Source organism: Cydia splendana, chromosome 13 (genome assembly GCF_910591565.1).
Source record: "Cydia splendana chromosome 13, ilCydSple1.2, whole genome shotgun sequence".
Taxonomy (NCBI): domain Eukaryota; kingdom Metazoa; phylum Arthropoda; class Insecta; order Lepidoptera; family Tortricidae; genus Cydia; species Cydia splendana.
The window spans coordinates 18869938-18884290 of record NC_085972.1 but is presented as its reverse complement, the minus strand read 5'-3'; the positions used below and the strand labels follow the sequence as shown (position 1 = coordinate 18884290).

Below are 14353 nucleotides of genomic sequence, written 5' to 3'. Positions count from 1 at the left end.
ACTCGAGAAATAAATGGCCATACGCCGTATTTGTAATAATAATGGCTCCTTGTAGAAATCTTTAAGGTTGTTGACTCATCTCACGGAGCTTATACTTTACTTATAGCACCTGAGAATTTACTGTATACATATATTTAGTTTTCAATGATATACAGTAATGTGAACGAACTTATGAGGCTCGAAAGCCAGCGTACTTATTAGCTACTAAATGCAAGCAAAGTTATTTTCACATGTTTTATAGGTGCCATGTTCTTTATTACTTTTATTAGTTTAAACTTTATTGATCAAAAAACAAAAAAATATAGATGTGATGGCGACGCGACGACAGTTGAGAAGACCAAGTATGTTAGTAGGTAAGTTGACAGAATAGCACTAATACTTATATAGGTAAGTTCATGTTCATCTTCAATATTGCATAGTATACTTATGCTATATAACCTATCAATAATGCCAATATCATCATACAAAAATATAAAAATCAAACACCAATAGTACCAATACCAATGTACCAGAAGGGCTACAAGGTTTTAAAATCTCAGAGGACCTAGCCAAGTTGCCAATCGTTTTCACTGTAGCGAACAAAACGGTAATGTCTCTGTATCACTCTTCTATATTAGTGTGACGAGAGATTGGCGTTTCGTTTGCCACGGCGCAAATGATTGGCATCTTGGCTAAGCAGCATGTCAACACTGGGCTGGCCCTTAAACCTTTAAATAGGAATGTCGCAATGTGGTATTGTTTGCGAGACAAACGTCCCGGCAGGTTATGTCAGAGGTGAATAATAGAGGCTCAGCCCTGCGAGTTGCACGTAACAGCGATGATACCGCCCACGTAGGGTCAGAAAAATTTATAGTTGGAAGTATTGTAAGATAATCAGAAGATCAGTGGCAAGGCACGCTAGGGGATAGACAGTTATTGTAACCTATGGTCTAATCTAATAGCCTGACATGTTGCTTTACAAAACTTGAAGAACCCTAATATTTAGTCATTAAAAAAGCTGGTGTTCATTATACAGCGGAATTGTTCGTGGGAGAATTGCCCATTTGCATTTAAGTTACAGTTTATGGAGTTTTAGGGATGAAGACTCTGCTGACTAGAGAGCAGCCATAGTATTGACATGTATTAATTCATTAGCACTTATTCCTCTAAAGTCAAAAGCTCATAAATGGCAACTGAAAATAACTCTATTAGCATTGAGATAAGGTTTACTCGGGTAATTCCGAAATTCAGATGAAAATCACCTAAAATTCCATCATAATAAAAGTCTCTTTTCGGAATTATCCGACAGTTTTCGACATTCGGAATTACCCGAATACACCTTATATAATTAATAACTCGGATAGTTTACCTACGACAATTGTCTGCTGTCTGTACCATCTCCGCGAAACAGGTTTAACGACTAACCTTTAAGGTTCGTACAGGGTAAGTAATGGAGCCTACCCACAAATATGGTGGTGGATTACAGAGGCTTTTAACTGATTGTTTGAAGACACCTGTTACTCTTTTCGTAGGTAGGTACCAAAGATAGACTCGAAAATGTTAATACTTTAACTCTTTCGAGTACCTACCTAATGGTTGCTCTACCTACATAAATATTGGACAGTAAAGTTAAGGATACTGCATGTAAATAGGAAAACATAATTATCAACACTCCACCTCGTAAAGACTCGTTATTCTTCAAAAACTGATGAGATGAATGTAATTGAGGTCTATAAGTATTTTATTTGAATATAAATTTGTCAAAAATAGGACCCTCTTTGATACAGTCAAAGTAAGGCAATTTTCTTGTCAAACTGCATTAACATCCTAAAACGTTCGAGGTATCAATAATTGTGATTAACCATGTATTTCGTTTGTTTTCACTACAATCAAGCTAGACAGTAGACAAGTTTAATTGCATCTATTGATTATAATAATTAATAAACGGAATCATTCCGGAACATTAAGATGCATTAGTCAAATAATCAGTGCATCAAGTATTGTTACTCAAGCACGTTTTTAGATCGAGCACTATTTTCGGTACATGTCTATTATTTCTGTTAAGTAGGTTTTGTCAAGTACACCGGTTAAAAAAAACACTTAAATGAAATGGAAAATGATGTCCAATTAAATGAAAATGAAATGGAAAATAATGTATCCGTTTCCATTTCTCAACTTACGCGCATTTTCGACACATCATTTTCGTAGGTAGAGCCATCAATTCTTACAATAAATTTATATCGTGACTGCATAGAAATATATATTAAGAGCTTTATGATAAAGGTTATAAGACAGAATATAAAATAAAGGTCCATCCCTTCGTCAATATTAGCATTTTTATGTGTTGTTGCGCAAAAGTGACGAAATTATGTGCCATGAAATGATGTCAAAGGTCTGATTGTAATTTAGTGGTATTTGGTAGAAATAATTATTACAAAATATTGACGCAAGTCCGAAGGTACTCACAAAGAGCTACTGTACAATATAAGGTCAACTAACGTCCATAAGAAAACTGTTGAAATCTTAATCATGAATTCCGAATATTAAAAATGCACAAAATACTCAGGAAGGTAAAAATTAAACTATAAACAGAGATGGTGATCTATTCTCTTATTCTTGGTCCAGAAATACCACTATTGAAACCACCAGCTGAAATGTCGAATCTATAACAGTTTCAGAACAAAAAATTAAATTTAGAATCGGGGTATTGGAATTCTATTGATTAGTTCTTAGGTAAATGGAAAACCAAACGTGAGTGTAATGCATTGATATTGAATTTGCATTAAATTCTGACACAGAATCTCAACTAGCGGAATAAGTAATATGTAGTAAAGGTTGTAAGTAACGAACCTATAAATTGTCATATCCACTAGCACATGATCACATGAGACTCACACAACAGCTTCATCGCCGTATTTGCGCAAGCACCCTAGGATCAAAGCTCAGATAACACTAATGAGCATGCTAGCTACATTTGTCAGGGCATGATACATCCCTCGCCTAAGTTACTTGAGAAAACCAGTATATTTCTGATCTCTAAATTCGTGTACATTTTCCGTATCTTGAGGCCATAAGTAACTAGCTGGTCTGAGCTTGTGCGGTTGGCAATACACTACCATCACACACGACTAAATTAGCTAACGATTCGTAAGCTTTAATGCAACGAAATAAGGTCTATAATCGGTCAAATAGATATGGTGCTGTGGTATTCTTATATTAGATGCAATGAGACGGGATCTGTCGTGCGGGTCGTGATCCGCGGATGCGCGGGATTCGTGATATGTCACCGTCTACATTAAAGAAAATTATAGTCAATGAAGTGAGTATCGACGTACCTAAGGCATTGTCTGTTATAACTTTCTACGCCTGGAGAGATACACCTTTAGCTTTCTATCTGCTCTAAGAAACAATTCTATTCATGGATATGATGTACTAGGTAGGGTTCGGTTCGCAAATCGCAATAAAGTAATAACCCTTATACTAACTATTTGCTATTCCTTTCTAGTACATAGTTCGATTTCGAACCGTAATTCTTACGGTAGAGATGCGTTTTTGCTTTAAGCATATCGCCGCTATGGACGTAAGTTCAGAGTATCAATGGGTTAGGCATATAATATACGGCCCTAAGGAAAGCCAGTACATTTTCATGCAAAGTAAGTAAAAAATCAAGTAAAAAAAAATAATTTGAAATTTTATTCAGCGAAATGAATTCAATCCTTTCTAAGTACGGTCAGTTCCATACCGACATTAATTTAAGTTTGTGAGTACCTTTGGACTTGCGTCAATATTTTGTAATAATTATTTTACTTATTCTAAACAAATCTTGAAATCGAATTCCTTACGGCACGGCATTAAATCCGCCATTCCTACTTTCTTGTATTGTACAATAAAGGTTAAATAAATATATACCGTCATTGTTAGGGTATTTGATGTACTTACTCGTAGACTATTATTTCCGCTCTACCTATCCTCTATAAAGTCTATAAGACCAGCCCTAGTAGCACGGTCGCATTTTTATCATTTGTCACCATGCCTGTCACGTTCTAACAAGTATGTAAGTGCGAAAGTGACGGACATAGTGATAGTCGATAAAAATGGAACCATGCTGAGCCCGCTGGAAAACTGATTTTACCACACTATTCAAGGAAAATTACTACAAACGGTGTGCAGCAAATGCCTATAAAATTGGTATTTAATAGCTCTAATGTTAGAAATTGAATTCACCGCTCCAGTTTATACTCTGGTATTTATAATCGCGAGCATGGCTACATAATGTCTTCATAAATGGCTCGGAATTTTCTCACAATTTGGCCCGGTCTTAAGTCAGTTTGATCTGAATTGTCATCTGAAGTGAAGGGCGAGCGCCAGGGCTCATATATGGCTTAGCTAGTATGTGGGTCATTGCTAACTTATATGAATTTAACTAATGCGAATTTTAATTAAATTACTTATAGACATTTATATATTCTTTCACGTTTATTACACAATACACGAATGTACATGGCGAGTTTAATGCACTATTTACAAGTTAATCATCGAATATTTTTCTATTTAGTCTCATAATTTTAAATTAAAATTAAGAATGCCAGCGCAAATAATAACAATTTATCATAATAAGAAGTTTGACCTTTGCCTATAATTATTATCAATTTTAAGCTGCCGTAGAGAATCATTAAATATTATTACAAAATTGCCGCTTTTAATGATTTAATAACCTATTGGCGTGAATTCTTCATATACCAAATATCTTATGTAATGGGAGGAACTATAATTTTTGCTCATTTGACCTCGCCTCTTCAGATGTTTTTACGTAATTAAATAAATATAGTTATTTGCCATGTTCGCATTACATTATATTATTTATTATTTATTTATTTTAATCTTTATTGCACAATACATGAAGGTAAAAATGGCGGACTTAATGCCTTAAGGCATTCTCTACCAGTCAACCAATGGGTCAAACCAGAAAGATTAAGTAGGTGCAGTGTCTTTAAAGTAAATGAATTTGTAACCAAAACTATACATATATGAATTTTAAGTATGTTGATAAACTTACACATATACTTAATACAAATAAACCTACATAGATACTATACATATTTATATACCTAGTGTGAATCTGAATCACGAAGAAGAAAGTTTGTCTAGGAAATGCTTGCGCAGCATGCGCTTGAATGTGAATTTGGTCTGCGCTTGTCTGATAGAGAGTGGGAGACCGTTCCAAAGTCTGATAGCCTGGACAGTGAAAGAATTGGACATAAAACCCGTTCGATGTCGGGGGACAATGAGCTTAAGGCTACGGGAAGAGCGAAGATCTGTGCCTGGGCGTGGGGTAACAAATTTAAATTTCGAGCGGAGATAATCTGGGGCGGACGGATCAAACAAGATTGAGTAGAGAGTACACAGAATACGAAGGGACCTACGTTCTCGTATAGGGAGCCAATTAGGTTTTCTACAGAAAGCAGAGATATGGTCATACTTACGAAGTCCAAACACGAACCGAATGCAGCTATTAAGTAGCCGGTCAAATTTATTTAAATAATCTTGAGTGAGATTAGTGTAACAAACATCAGCATAATCAAGGACAGGCAGAACAAGAGCTTGGACGAGGAGAGTTTTTGTGCTGACCGGAAGAAAATGTTTATGCCGATAGAGTGCTCTTAGCGTGTTAATTACTCTACGACTAACGTCGGACACCTGTGGTTCCCATGTGAGCCCACTATCAATTGTTAGCCCTAGGTTCTTCACTTGCGATGAAAGCGGAATAACTTCTGTTTCAAAGAGAATCGGTGCCAATTCCACAGTGTTTACCAAAGAGAGTAAGCGGGTGCTGCCAAGTAATATGGCCTGGCATTTAGCTGGGTTGACTGTGATACCAAAGCAATGTGACCAAGTGGAAATATGGTTAAGGTCTAAGTTTATTTCAGCAGTTGCCTGGTCCAGATCCTTAGCACTCGCTTGGGTATAAAGCTGCAAGTCATCAGCATACAGATGGTAAGAGCATTTAATTTTAGAAGTAATAAGGTTAATAAAAATCGAGAAAAGAAGAGGTGAGAGAATTCCGCCCTGTGGAACTCCAGAAGTGAGAGTGCACCAGTCAGAAAACGTACGATCCGAACGAACCGCCTGACGACGGTCCTGAAGATACGAAGAGACCAACCAGCCGCAAATGAAGATATATTCAGATGCCTAAGAGTGGCCAGTAACAGATCATGGTTAACAGCGTTAAAAGCACTGGAGAAATCGATAAGGACCAACACTGTCAACAATGAAGAGTCCATACCGAGCCTCACGTCATCGACCACTTTGAGCAAAGCGGTGGAAGTACTGTGGCCACGACGAAAACCAGACAGAAATGAAGAAAGTAATTGATTGGAATAAATGTAAGTGGACAGTTGTTTATGGACAATAGCTTCTAAAATTTTTGATAGAAAGGGGAGAATAGAAATGGGTCTAAAATCTTTAAGTGCACTAGGGTTGGAAACTTTAGGCAGAGGAATGACATAGGCGTGGCGCCATAGCGAAGGAAAAACCCCAGAAGACATAGAGAAGTTAATAACATGCGTTATAACAGGGAGAATACATTCTAAAATGGAAGTAATCATAGTTCTACTTAACTCGTCATGGCCAACAGCATTCGATTTCACAGAAATTATTGTTTTTCTAATCTCTTCATCAGTGGCTGGGGTAAGAGAGAAAGCATTAGTAGTAAAACAAGGCAGGGCACTGATTTCCGCAATACTAAGAACTTTAGTAACAGAGTCTAAGGAAGAAGGTTTTGCAAAGTGGGAATTTAGATCATTTGCCGAAAAAAGAGAAGAAGTTAACTTATATTAGGAGATTTAACTACGCCAATCGATTTGAGAAATTTCCATGGCTCAGCTGGTGAAGACATGGCGATGTTGTGGTAAATGAATTTACGTTTCGCTGCTCTTACCATCTGGTTGCATTTATTTCTGGCAGCCTTAAAAAGGCACCAATTCTCCTCGCAACGGTCGCGCTTAAATTTGCGAAAAGCCCGATCTCGCCGTGTCATCGCAATACGTACCTCTCGCGTGAACCACGGCGCCGGAGGCCTCTTCAACCGTACTGTGCGTATAGGCGCATGAATGTCGAAAAGCTTAAGAACAGACGAGTTAAGGGCCGCCACCGCTTCATCAACCGACGAAGCTGACAGCGTCGACGACCAATCTACCGCGCGTGCGTCCCTCTGTAAGGCTTGAATGTCAAGTCTGGCAAAACTGCGGAGTTGTATCGTCACACGTATGCATTACAATATGTTTGTCTTAATTTACTTTGAAAAAGGTTTTTTTAATAAGGCTATGTAGGTTGTACTTAATACAGAATGATAATATTAACAAATGTTTGCATTTGTGTATATCCAAGGACCGGAAAACCCCTCTTTACGCTTAATCCTATCAATTCGGTAACCCAATCGATTCGGTTACCGTATCATTCGGTAACCCTATCATACTGTTACCTGATTGTAATGGTAACCTTATTGAAACGGTAACTGTACGAAACGCATATCGGAACTGGTTTACCCAATGTCCCGGTAGATGGCGCTGTTACCTCCGTCAAACTAGCGAACGTTAGTTCAACGTAGTTGTATAAGGTGTTAAACATTTTTTGTAATATTTCTGAGAATTTGTGTGGATAAATATACGTCTGTTTATTATTAAACACGGTATTTATTCTTGCTTCCCCTTCGAGACCCTGGTGCAAAATTGTACATGGTCCCTCGAATCGGATAGCCTTTTGAAGCCAAATTGGAGTGGCGTTTTTGGGAGACGGTGCGGACTACACTTCGCGTCCCGTGCTTAGCAGTGGTTCGCTGCTTCAAAGGCCGGGAAAAGTTGCAGCTAACTGAGGTTGCCAACGCCATCTAGCGTTGGATAGCTGGCGGTTTCCTGTAATCATCACTTGGATCATCGAATGGCGCGAGTGGCGCCATCTAGCGACGAGTAGCTGGAAGCATCCAAAGTAGCAGATACAGGAGACGAGCAAGTGGCGCAATCTGGGATTAGCAGACGGCACCAAGAGTTCAACGAAGTGTGACGTCACGTATCAGTGAGTGAGAAGTGCAAAATCGTGAGTACTTTTAAATTTATATTTCACGCGAGTTTCAACTTTATAAACAACGAACCAATTAGTGAATTTATTGCGGAATTTTGAACTTTATATGCAAGAGCATTTTTAATTAGAAGAATCAGTTGTTTACATCAACTTAGAAAATTTCATCAGCTATTTATATGGACTTTCAACTTAGAATAATTGCCTTAGTGATTTGTATTGAATATTAACATAGACTAATTTGTAGTTAGTATTAACTTAGAATTATAAGCGAAATCCTATTGGAACGGGGAACCTATGCCCGATTTTTCTCAAGTCTTACTAAGTTCCAAACACTTGTACAATTTTACGGATTTGGCTTGTAATTTATTCTAAGTGTTTTCTGTGTTACAATTATTGCTAAGTCTTTGAGATTTTTTGTGGTACATTGCTAGTTTGTTTACATTATGGACGTGTTACTTAACTGTCAAGATGACTTGTGTACTCGTATTTTTAAAGCAAGAGTTAACTTTAAAAAGTCGCCTAAGGAGCGCATAACACAGCATTACTTGGAGAGTAGGTTAGAAACCTTAGAACAGCTTTGGTCCGACTTTAGAAAAGGACACAAAGAATTAATGCGATCGCCCGATGTTGCAGCTTTAAAATCAAAGTCTTATGTTACGGGAGATACATATGACAAAACGGAAGAAGAGTATACTGATTACAAATGCGAATTAAAAGAAGGATTAGCTCAGTGTACTCGTTCTTTGGGTAGTCAGTCAAGGGGTAATGACAGTCAAGATAACACTTCCTATAGGCCAAATGTAGTGAAACTTCCTAAGTTGAGTATTCCTAGCTTTTCGGGGAAATATCATGAGTGGACGACGTTCAGAGATTTATTTGTGTCAATGATACACAATAATGAGTCGCTAGACAGTGTTCAAAAATTACAGTATTTAAAAAGTTATTTAACTGGGGAGGCGGAGCAGTTACTTCGCAATATACCTGTTTCCGACACAAATTATACTAGATGTTGGACACAATTAGAGCAACGATATAATAATAAAAAGTATTTGTCGCATTGTATACTTAAACGATTGTTAAGTCAAAAGAGTGCAACGACGGAGTCCCCAGGGTTCCTTAAGGATCTGATGGACACGTCGAACGATTGTTTAAGCGCACTGTCGAATTTAGGCATCGATGTGTCTACGTGGGACATTATTGTCATTCATTTGCTGTCGTTAAAACTAGACCCCGAATCGCGCAGGCAATGGGAACTTAACGTGGCGACGAACTCGGCTTCAGACGCTTTACCTACGTTTAGCCAATTTAAAGAGTTCTTAACAAGTCGATACAGAGCACTGGAATTTCTTGAACCGAGAAGCGCCAATAAGACCCCAAGTGCTTACGGGAAGTCGTCCAATAGTAATAATAGTAGTCACAACAAATCAAATGTACTCCATGTCGCAAGTGTCGCAACCGCACCTTCACTCGCGTGTGAATTTTGTACCGAACCTCACAAGCTTTGTTTCTGTAAAAAGTTTGCTGGTGAGGATTATGCCAAAAGACATGACTTTGTTACCAAGAATAAAATTTGTTACAATTGTCTAGGCGGTAACCACAATGTAAGATTTTGCCAAAAGGCCACTAGTTGTAGAATTTGTAAGAGAAAACATCACTCCTTGCTTCACCCAAAAGATGTATCCACGTCAACTGCCAATCCGAAGAGCGTAGTTCAGGCAGCTGAAACTGGGTCTGGGGAAGCCACACATATCGTGACAGAGAATACACAAAATGAGTCCACACCGACAGTCAACTGTTTTGCGACAGGGATAGTGAAAGATGAAGTATTGTTAGCCACAGCCCTCGTAAAGGCTGAGTCCAAAACAGGCGACTATCAGGTTATTCGTGCATTCATAGATCCAGGCTCACAGTCTTCCTTTGTCACGGAAGCTGTGGTACAAGCCTTAGGGTTAAAGAAAGTGCCTACCAAGAGTTCAATTACGGGATTAGGTGGCGAGCCGACGTCTGCGGTGCCTAAGTACACAGTAGACTTAACCATCCAATCGCTCGTTGATCCAGCATTTAAGATTGTAGTAAAGCCATATGTTTTAAACAAGGTCACCAATTACCTTCCTGGTAAACAAGCAACAGTCCCAGAATGGTTGAAACAGAAACAGCTTACCTTGGCCGATCCGACTTATAATAGACCCAATAAAATCGACGTACTATTCGGAGGCGAAGTGTACTGCCAGATACTTACAGATGGAGTACTCAAAGGTCCAAAAGGGTTTCCTCTATTACAGTGCACCACTCTCGGGTGGATTATATCTGGCCCAGACGGGTCAACGAGTACAAATGACAGTGTGACAGTCTTACATACGCAGGTGAATGAAGATGATATGCTGAAAAGATTTTGGGAGATGGAAGCAGAACCAAAAGTTCACTCCCGACTGTTTACAACCGAAGAACAAAGGTGCGAAGATTTCTTTGCATCTACGACAGTGAGAGACCAACAGGGCAGATATGTCGTGAAATTGCCGTTTCGCGACGATCCTACCTGCAAGGGCAATTCAAGGAAGATTGCAGTTAAAAGACTACACAGTTTAGAGAGGAAATTTGAAAAAGATAGTACACTTAAAGCTAGATATACTGAAGTCATAAAAGAGTATGAGCAACTAGGTCATATGAAACCTGTGACAGAACAGGAGCATAAAAAGGAAGAAGCAATCTACTTACCTCACCATGCCGTGATTCGCGAGGACAAAAGCACCACGAAGGTCAGAGTCGTGTTTGACGCATCCTGTAAATATGAGGACGGGATATCACTAAACGATCAGCTTATGACCGGACCCACCTTGCAACCAGAACTTCGTCACCTCATTTTGCGTTGGAGACAGTACCCCGTCTGTCTAGTGGCGGATATAGTAAAAATGTACAGGATGGTAAGAGTAGCCAACGAGGACACCGACTTTCAGCGCATAGTGTGGCGCGACAATGCTGAAAATGAAATCAAGGATTACAAGTTGCTGACCGTCACTTTCGGAACTGCTTCAGCGCCCTACTTGGCAGTAAAGGCACTCAATCAGGTAGCATGCGACCACAGAGAACAGTATCCTATAGCTGCACCACGGGTCCATCAAGAGTTCTACATGGACGATTTGATGACCGGATGCCAGACAGAAGACGAAGGTCTACAGCTGTACCACGAAATGAAAGGCTTATTGAACGAGGGAGGATTCGTGCTACAGAAATGGGCCAGCAACAAAAAAGAGTTGTCAAAGCAGATCAATAGAAGAGAAGGAGAGAACCTAGAAAACAAAGAAGAAAAGAGCAATCTGGAAATAAAGACAGATAATATAACTAAAATACTCGGACTTACCTGGAATCGGGATGACGACGAATTTCAGTACTCGGTAAAACTACCGCCGCTATCGCCACCTGCAACAAAAAGAAAAATAATTTCTGATGTTTCACGTTTGTTCGACCCATTAGGATGGTTAGCACCATGTGTCATTGCAGCAAAAATGTTTATCCAGCGCCTATGGTTAGCAGGGATCGGATGGGATGAGGAACCACCATCTGACATATTACAGGATTGGTTAACTTACCGTGAACAACTAGCTCACCTTATAGACTTCCGGATTCCAAGATGGCTTCACACGCACGCGGATGACACACTTCATGAACTGCACGGCTTTTGCGACGCATCCAACGCCGCTTACGCTGCTGTCGTTTATCTTCGAGTAGTTGACTCAACAGGGAACATACATGTAGCGTTAGTGACAGCCAAAACAAGAGTATCACCTGTCAAACAAGTTAGCATACCCAGATTAGAGCTTTGTGGGGCTGTACTTGTGGCTAAGTTGCTGGCAGAAGTGGCAGAAGTCATGAAAATACCCAAACCAAACATAAGAGCGTGGACGGATTCCACAGTGGTTCTGGCGTGGCTCAACAAGCACCCAAGCAGCTGGAAAACCTTTGTAGCTAACAGGGTAGCTGAGATATTAAACACCATGGATTCTGCGCAATGGTCTCACATCCGTACAAAAGAAAACCCGGCGGATTGTGCTTCACGGGGTATGCAACCAGCAGAGTTAAAGGAACACGACCTGTGGAAGTTTGGCCCTAAACTTCTACACGACAAGGTCATTCAGTATGCAAAGCCTAAAAACAATGATACTAATTTAGAACAGGCTGCAAGAGTTCACGTAGGAATAGTAGAAGAAGAATTCTGGAACAAATATTCATCTCTAAACAGACTTATACGTGTTGTTGCTTATTGCCGACGGTTTTTAAGAAAGCGTGACAGTACACAGAACAATCAAGTCAACACACGATATCTGCAAAAGTGGGAAATGGACGAGGCAGCCTTAATATGCGTTAAAAAGTGTCAAAACGCTGAGTTCAAGAACGAAATTGAGGAGATCAACAAAAGCGGGTACATTAGTTCAAAAACCTCGAAGATTCGTTCTTTAACGCCGTTTCTTGAAAACGGTATTTTGCGAGTGGGCGGCCGATTGCAGAACGCTTCAGAATTAGAAATAGCAAAACATCCTATTATTTTGCCCTACGACTCACATCTGACCAAACTGATTGTGGCAGATGCCCATGAACGTACTCTTCATGGCGACCAGCGAGCTATGCTGAACTACTTAAAGTCAGCTTACTGGATAGTACGAGCAAAGGACTTAGTGAAACAACACATTCACAAATGTGTGCGCTGCATTCGCCAAAAAGCCAAGATCCAAACTCAATTGATGGGAGCCTTACCTTCGGCTAGAGTTACTCCAGGTAGAGCGTTTATCCGCAGCGGAGTTGATTATGCAGGACCCATCAATTTAAGAACTTCAAAAGGCCGAGGACATCACTCATACAAGGGATATGTGTGCTTGTTCATTTGTATGGTTACCAAAGCCATACACCTAGAGGTAGTAAGTGAACTTACCTCACGTGGATTTCTTGAGGCTTTCAAGAGATTCACATCCAGACGCGGCCGCTGCTTAGAAATCTACAGCGACAACGGCACAAACTTCGTCGGAGCTGCTAAAGAATTAAAGGACCTCTTCAATGCAGAGAAGTCAGCTATGGTCCAAGAAATAGCGGAAAGTCTGGCTTTAAATGGAACCACGTGGCACTTCATCCCTCCTAAAAGCCCGAACTTCGGTGGATTATGGGAAGCAGGGATTAAGTCCACCAAATACCACATCAAACGGGTTATTGGAGAGTCGACACTTACGTATGAGGAAATGGCGACTCTACTCAGCCAGATCGAGGCGTGTTTGAATTCACGGCCTATCTCCGTTATACCCAATGACCCAACTGAGCCCAATCCTTTAACCCCGGGTCACTTTCTGATAGGAGAGCCTCTAGTTACGGTTCCAGAAGTGAACTATGAATGCTCGAATATAAGCACTCTTAAGCGATGGCAACTGACCCAGCGTATGCTACAAAATTTTTGGCGTCGTTGGTCTAACGAATACTTAACCCATTATTTACAGCGGTACAAGTGGGCGCATCAAGTCCCCGAACCTAACGTCGGGGACGTGGTTTTGGTGAAGGAGGATGATCTCCCTCCTTCTAAGTGGCTTTTCGGCAGAATCATGCAGAAACACCCTGGCTCAGATCAACTGACCAGAGTGGTAACTCTCAAATGCAAAAATACTTTAATAAAGCGACCAACGTCTAAACTTTGTATCCTGCCGGTAGCTAATTAGTTGTTAATATTTTTGTATCTTTAAGATCATTATATCATTAGTGTAAGAAATGATCCCCCACCAGTTTCTTTTTGAATTTTTGAAATTAGATTAGTTTTATAACATAGTCAAGCCTAATATTTCAGACACTTCACGGTGGGCGGTCATGATGAAGGACATGTTGTCCTTGGTGGGCGGCATGTACGAAACGCATATCGGAACTGGTTTACCCAATGTCCCGGTAGATGGCGCTGTTACCTCCGTCAAACTAGCGAACGTTAGTTCAACGTAGTTGTATAAGGTGTTAAACATTTTTTGTAATATTTCTGAGAATTTGTGTGGATAAATATACGTCTGTTTATTATTAAACACGGTATTTATTCTTGCTTCCCCTTCGAGACCCTGGTGCAAAATTGTACAGTAACCCTAACCTTTAACCGAGTTAATCTCAAAACCCCATCGCGATAGGGTTTTTGTTAAGGGTTTTTAACAGGTTTTTATTCAGTTATGGTAACCTTTATTATCGGTTGCTTACTGGTTTGCTACATTAAAGTAGTTTTAGTGATGTGCCGTCAGAACTAAAAAAAATACTAAAAAATTGTTTGTTTTATTTACTTTATTTATAT

General features: G+C 39.7%; 1 protein-coding gene across 1 annotated transcript in view; it reads right to left on the bottom strand.

The window, feature by feature from the left end:
- LOC134796302 (mucin-2) overlaps positions 1-14353 on the bottom strand; it is a 162127-nt gene that overhangs the window by 30762 nt on the left and 117012 nt on the right. The window lies entirely within an intron of this gene.